We start from the raw sequence: 8,237 nt of genomic DNA on the forward strand, positions 1-8,237 counted from the left end.
TCGATATATCTACTCCCCATACCTCTACACTGCAAACCACCTTCAGATCACCATTGCCTTAAATATATACAGAAGTATTACCATTATTATCATGTTTTATTTAATCTTTCGTCCAGTCCACTGTACTATAATTATCAGGCTAACTACGCCAGTGTACAGAAAACTAGTTGAATGACCACTTTCAGATAATCAATTCTTTAAATATATTCTGAATCATTGTCATTATTATTTACTTTCTTTTGTCCACTGTACTAAAATCAGCTGATATTGCTATCATTCTTACTATACGCCAGTGTACAAAAACCTAGGTGATTGACCCCCTTATAATCGATATACCTACTCCAAATACCACTACACTGCGCCTCCTACACATGTGGAGCCAGGAGAACTTGACCCAGTTCTCTGTCCACAGCGGAGAGTCAATATAACCGGATCTGTCATGTAAAGGTGAATGACTTTTCGGTTCAGAATAATGGAATCAATTTCCTATGTTCTATTACTTCTACGTAACTTCTGGTAATGTCAATCGCACTGATAGAAAGATATTTCTAACCAGAGAGTCTAGGTGTACAATGTATCTGCACATCGTCGGAGCCCACATTAAATTGCACTGTGAAGCATAGGTCTGGAAAGAAAAACATGTAATTTATGTCTTAAGGCAATGCTACCCTAGGTCACCCAGACTCTGTCGTTAACTCAAATTAAAAATCAAACTTTTTTTTTTTAAATTACGTGGCATACTGGCAAATCTACCAAAATACCTAAACATGAAAAAAAAACTGTTCTACAGTTATCATAACATAAGTATGCACTTAACATATAGTATAGTAAACACACGAAGGAATCGTACATACATGTATATAACTATAACAGTATAAAGTCACATAATGTAAAACTAAATCATGTTCAGTTAAAGGGCCATGACAATAAACCAATATCTCTCTTGTTTATTTCCATATTATTGCATATATAATTGAAAATGATAACATGACTTAATTAAGTATCTAGTTCGGTACCTATATTGTTTCTTAAGTAAATGTTACATTGCTGACACTTGGTATCTCTGGACAAGATTTCGTGGGGGGTAAGGGAATTACATTGTACCTAAGAACAATCTGGAAAGTCATTGATACTGAAGTGAATGACCTGACTGAACGCTCGTGTAGGAACAACAGAACACTCTAACACTGTGTATAATGACTCTGGATCATATGACTGTTTCACGAAATCGATAATAATTGATTCAAATATCCAGATGGCATTAACATACACATAACTTGAATTGTACATTTTAGAATTATTTTTGATACCAGAAATAAGGCATTACATATATATATGATAGTCAGTGTATGTGTTTATGATTGCTGTTGTCATAAAAGTGCATCGGATTCATTGATTAACAAATCGATATGTATACCCAGCCTAAGAAGTAAAAAGAAGAATATAACGATCACTAATATTATGAATGATTACGTTGTATTGAAAAGGGTTCAGCATTTGAGAAAAACTTTGGCGGGATAGAAGAACATGGATGGTTAAAAAATAAAAAATAAACCAACAATTTATTGACTTAAGCAAGTCTACATGTATGACATTATTAATAGGATCTATGTAACCCGAAAATGTGTATATAAAAGAAATTTCAGGAATACGGTGGCTGGAACGAAAAGCAGGAAATATTATGAATTCAGAAGGACAAATTTATTGACTTCAGCAAGTCTACATACGTGATGGCTCGATATGTGCTGACCTCAGCGGTCAGTAACCCCTTTATTGTATAGTTACATGTGTACAATGAAATACGTCATTGACTTATAAAGCAATACCTGCAAGCCGGTACTGTAGTTATCTGTAATAGAGAATACATGATACGAGCATCTTTTTGGCTTATTTTACAACACTACATGTATGTCTTATTATATAAGATATATTATATCTTAGTTCATTAATATATTAAACACTATATAATTATAAATTATGTTTTTAAATAAAACACTAAAGGCATAAATTAAAGAGTTGAAATTTTAAAACAATTGAAAAAACAATCTTAATAAATAAAATAAAATAATATTATGGTTTATGAACAGATATACAAAATAGTGTCATATTTCTGATCCCCCCCCCATAACCTATCGATATATATCAATAAACCAGTTACTCTTCTATAGCAAACAGTTTTCTCAAAATAACTGCACGCCTAACATGATGTTGTGTTTTCTACAGAAGCTATCGGATTAAGGCTATTCCTGTACGTACGTGTGTATGTGTATAACAAACTATCCAATACGACCGAAGTGGTCAATGACCTTTGTCAAACACTGCGCATGCGTGAATTGCAAAAAGCCAATACACATTTAGTAGAAGCCATGAAGCGGCATGTTCAATTGCGGTGATCTATAAATATCCACACGTGCTAGAAAGCAGTAGTATATAACTAGGTAGGTGACTTCAGCTCCAAGTCACAATTCCCCGGACCCACTGCTGTGAGCAGGGGGACGGTACACTGGATTTACACTAGTATTACTATTCGGATATGTTTTATTCGTGATATACGGGATTCTATTTAACTTGTTGGAGAATGTAAGTAATTGAGTTCAATATAACTTAAATAGAATTGACAGGTAGAACAATGTTATATATGTCATTAACTTGATAATCTTTATACACTCTGTATTTGTTCATGTACCTAATTTTAGCATCTTATTTACCAGCTAGTGTGTTTCTTCATAGTTATGTATGAGGTAAACACAATTTAGGTGCTAGAAAAAACACTGTTATGTCAATATTATCAATTATATTATTTATTGATATAACCTACAAGCTTTTGTTTATTAGATAATCATTGACGTCAACTAATTAAATACGACGTTGTAAACGGCGACGTAATTTGTAACGTTTTTCAAGCCAATGTAAATGCTTAATTGGTACCAGCATGATTACTTTATAACTTGGAAATGATATAATATCTGAAGAACAGTATAGATGAAATAATGCTGTACTAGACACATGCACAGATATAAACAGTCTTAGACTTAGCCAATCACTAATGACGTTACAAAACGTGACGTCAGTTTTGATTGGCTAAGCAAAAAGGCCCAGTTTCACGAACCTTCCATATATCTACGGATTTCTTTAACGTTAACATCTCCACAGGTTTCAGATTTTAAGGAAAGTTCCCTACCTTAGGTTAAAACGCATTCCTATGGGGAATTTTAAATAAAGAAATTCCTTAATGTTAACGAAAGTTTGTGAAACTGGGCCCTGCTATACAATTTAAAGCGAGGTCAAATCTTCGTCAAGGCTAATGTGATTCGAAATAAATCCGACATCATAATGTCCTAGCAGATTGTAAAGCGTTGTACATACTAAATTTCCATTAGGAAAACATATTTTTCCCGTATGGAAGTATCATCAATTTTATTCATGGTCATTTTTCTTTCTTTTTTTTTCAGATGGAAAATATGGATGGCAATCAGATGAAAAAAAGAGCCAACATTGACAGCCGGAGATAATTTCTTCACAAAAAGAGTGAGTATAAGATGATTTATCTTTATCATAAAATACAACCTATTAGATAGCAAAAACCTTTAAAAGCATTATTGTTCTAGACTGTAGACTTCTTACGCTGCGAAAAAAAACATCGTTATTTGATAACTTAGGGTCAACCAATATATGTCTCACATGCAAATTACCTTTCAATAAAGAAAACAAATGTTATTCTTAATGAACTACAATATGTACGTAAAGAGACTGCAATGTTGAATATTAACCAGTATTTAAACTACAGTCGTGTTTATGTATAATGACTCCCAAAGTGAAGGGACAACGAAAATGTCTAAATAGCTATGTGGTCTTTATACACAGTTCACATTGTGTTGGGTTGTCATGTAGGACCCAAGGAATATGATCTGAGTTAGCAGGTCTTCGCAAAGACAGGTTTGATTGTAATACTGTATCTTATTGGCTGTCTTATATGTTTTTGTAGAGGCTGAAATGGGGCTGAATATTGAATGCATCAAAATACAATCTGCAAGTTAATGCACCTCACACTGTGATGATCCACACATAAATGATTACTGGAAAGCGACATCAAAAAGTCCTATTGTAACATCTTCCAAATGACAATGTCCATACAAGTTCGAGTGTGATCAACATTTGAGAAATAAGTGGAAAGTCAATGTTTATCTGTTGAGGACGATAACATACTGAAGATTAAAATAATAGAAAACATCTGCATTACAAGTGTTTAACGGAATCGTCAAAAGTTCTTCTGTTAGAGATGACATTGGAGATGCATGTTTTACACGATACAATTTACACTCTTTAAACTATGCAAGTAACATGGGCCAGTTCCATCAATATTTCTAACAATGAAGAAAGTCCTAACCTTGAAATATCCATGAGAGAGCATTATAGAAGTCACGAAGAAGTTACTTATATAAGAGCTTTCTTAACTTCTGTAATGTCTTTTAGTAGGGAATTAAAGGAAAGGTATTTTCATTAAAATTTAGGGATGTTGATAAAACTAGGACCATGTTACTATATCTTAGTGGTGTAAATGGAATGTGGTGTGGATGTGTACGATTTTTGTTAAAACGAGTGTTTTTGTAAAAGAAATGTACAAGTGGAAAATGTATATGTATATAGAACTTTAATATATATTGCTGAATGTGATACTTATGTAAATGTACTGTTTCGGACAAAAATACCGACGGTAACATGAAGGATGATTTTCCCGGTGAAACTGTACATTAAGATGACAATGTTTACGTTGTCGATATCTATGCAAGGTACAAATAGTTAGACTGTGCTCATATTTTTTCAAAAGTGTTGTTAGCTTAGTACATAATATGACTTATTTTTTTATTTTATAGTATATTGAAAAATAGAAATAAAAATGAAATAATGTGAAACTACATAATCATTTTAATACATCATACTATTCATGATTTTACCTATAAGTTAATCGGTTTTAAAATATTAGTCAAACAGAGGAAACGGTACGGATAATGGACGATCCGAAATTGAGTCGACATTTAGATACAACTATGACAAAGTATATCTTATTTGTATAATTTCAATCACGCATGATAACCCAATTCTGTTAGTTCCAAAATCATTTTTGTGAATCAAAATATTGCTTCATTTTTTTCTTTGACAATAATTTGCATTTGAAAATGTAATTATTTTCCTTTCAAATTATTTTGCATAATATTTATGCTTTTGTGTATATATTGTATCTTGAATTAGCGGTAATGTTTACCATCGTTTTGTTAATGGGACGGAAGACAATAGCTATTCTTTAGACAACATTCAGTAAGATAGATTAGAAAATAGTTAGCACTGTGAATGGACAAAAATATTTGCGATCTGAATTATGATAAAATAATGCCCTTTTTAAATTCTATGTCAATAACATTTTTGATGTATGTCAGATAAAAATCAAAATATTAAGGATGGCAAGTTTGGTTCATACCTTTCAATACAGAGGAAAACGAAGGGAAGTAACTCTGGTAGATCTGAATGACATACCTGTTACCTGTCGTCGAGGTCTTTATATATGCCGTAGGCATCGCTGACCCATTTGAAATGTATGGTTGTCGCGTTTTTTGTTTATAAAAGAAACAATGCTCTAGTTTTGATAATATCAATAAAAAATCTTGCACAAATCAACAACCTATCAATAACATTCTGAAAAAATAAACAGTTCTATATTGTGCTATTATTGTTCGTCCCATCTCATATCGTTTGATATGAATGTATAGAGTATAAACGTTATTTCTCAGGGGAATGGCTAAAACGTTCTTTGTTGAACAGATACCATTCACGGATGAATTATTGCAACCCGGTTATTTTTTATTTGTGCCATAGTATGCTATATATTACATGCTTTTGATCATATAGATACGAAAATTGTAATTATGTAAATATTTATAGAATATTTTTTTTGTGGAAAATGAGATACGATGTGAAACTGTTATGATTCCATGCATTCAAAGTTATCTCGTCTTTGTGTGTATATATGGGCTGAAACCTCATTGTTTTGTTTGAGAACACTGTTTCAATTTCGAATAGATTGGTGACGAATTTCTCATGAACAAGTGACGTAATAATCAAAATCTAGTCGCAAAGGGCAGATAACTTTGAGTTTTTGAAAGGCAGCATAAGAGTTGTATGTGTTGACGTGTATTGTATATACGTAGAATATTCCCATAAAATTCGTAGCAGTGGCCTAGAATGTATTGTATTAATGTAAATGTGTACAAAAACTGTTTTTCTAAATATGCCTGTGACCTAAATGACATAGGTGACAACCCTGTATAATATGTGAAGGAAGAAATGAATGAAATATGAATATGCCATCCCAGTAAAATGTATGATAGACAAAATAAATGAAAAACTAGATACACCAACCCGATGAAATATGTGAAAGAGGCAATCAATGAAACATTAGATGTGCCATCCCGGTGAAATGTGTGAAAGACAAAATGAATGAAAAATGAATATGCTAACCAGGTGACATTTGTGAAAGGAAAAAATGACACACTAGATATGCTAATCCGGTGAAATGTGTGAACGAAAAAATAAAGCAAACTAGATGTGCCATCCCTGTGAAATGTGTGAAAAAGAAATGAATGACAAACTAGATGTGTCATTCCGGTGAAATGTGTGAAAGAGGAAATGAATGACACTTGATGTGCCAACCCGGTGAAATGTGTGAAAGAAGAAATGAGTGAAACCAGATGTGCCAACCCGGTGAAATATGTGGAAGAAGAAATGAATGACACTTGATATGCCAACCTGGTGAAATGTGTTAAAGAAGAAATGAATGCGCTTGATGTGCCAACCCGGTGAAATGTGTGAAAGAAGAAATGAATGAAACTAGATGTGCCGTTCCGATGAAATGTGTGAAAGAAGAAATGAATGACAAACTAGATGTGCCATTCCGGTGAAATGTGTGAAAGACGAAATGAATAAAACTAGATGTGCCATTCCGGTGAAATGTGTGAAAGAAGAAATGAATGAAACTAGATGTGCCATCCCGGTGAAATGTGTGAAAGACGAAATGAATGAAAAACTATATGTGCCATTACGGTGAAATGTGTGAACGAGGAAAAGAATGAAATTCCCGGTGAATTGTGTGAAAGACAAATTGAATGAAACTAGATGTGCAATCCCGGTGAAATGTGTGAAAGAAGAAATGAGTGAAACCAGATGTGCCAACCCGGTGAAATGTGTGGAAGAAGAAATGAATGAAACTAGATGTGCCAACCTGGTGAAATGTGTTAAAGAAGAAATGAATGACACTTGATATGCCAACCCGGTGAAATATGTGAAAGAAGAAATGAATGACAAACTAGATGTGCCATTCCGGTGAAATGTGTAAAAGACAAAATGAATAAAACTAGAATGACACTTGATATGCCAACCCGGTGAAATATGTGAAAGAAGAAATGAATGAAACTAGATGTGCCATTCCGGTGAAATGTGTGAAAGAAGAAATGAATGACAAACTAGATGTGCCATTCCGGTGAAATGTGTGAAAGACAAAATGAATAAAGCTAGATGTGCATCCCGGTGAAATGTGTGAAAGAAGAAATGAATAAAACTAGATGTGCCATTCCGGTGAAATGTGTGAACGAGGAAAAGAATGAAACTAGATGTGTCATCCCGGTGAAATGTGTGAAAGACAAAAATGAAATAAAACTAGACGTGCCATCCGGTGAATTGTGTGAAAGACGAAATGACTGAAACTAGATGTGCCAACCCGGTGAAATGTGTGAAAGACGAAATGACTGAAACTAGATGTGCCAACCCGGTGAAATGTGTGAAAGACGAAATGACTTGAAACTATATGTGCCCAAACACCGGTGGATAATGTGTGAAAGGACGAAATGAATGAAAAACTATATTATACCTACCCTAATGAAATTCTGAAATAGAATGAAATGAAAATCTAGAAGTGCAAACCCGGTGGAAATGTTCGAAAAACAGTTTTTTGTATACAAAGAATATTATGTAAGCGATCATCCCAAGTTCATATTCTAAGAGTGGTATTCTTGTATTTGTGATAATACAGAGGTTACCTGCCTCTTCGTGGGTTGGTATCTAGATTGGTGACGTCATATATGTGCGAGCTTAACGTTATAATTTTCAGTGAAAACGATGTGAAGATTCGCTGAAATGACTTCACAATGGATACTTGTCCGCCATGACGGTAACTTTGTAATAAAAAA

At 33.5% G+C, this 8,237-nt stretch overlaps 1 long non-coding RNA gene across 1 annotated transcript; it reads left to right on the forward strand.

Moving 5' to 3' along the window:
* The first annotated feature begins 780 nt into the window (after positions 1–780).
* LOC138309168 (uncharacterized) lies at positions 781–7,697 on the forward strand. The gene is made up of 2 exons (XR_011206205.1): positions 781–3,528; positions 3,986–7,697. It is a non-coding gene; the product is annotated as an uncharacterized lncRNA (long non-coding RNA).
* The last annotated feature ends 540 nt before the right edge of the window (positions 7,698–8,237 follow it).

This window comes from Argopecten irradians, chromosome 15, assembly GCF_041381155.1.
Source record: "Argopecten irradians isolate NY chromosome 15, Ai_NY, whole genome shotgun sequence".
NCBI classification, from domain to species: Eukaryota; Metazoa; Mollusca; class Bivalvia; order Pectinida; family Pectinidae; genus Argopecten; species Argopecten irradians.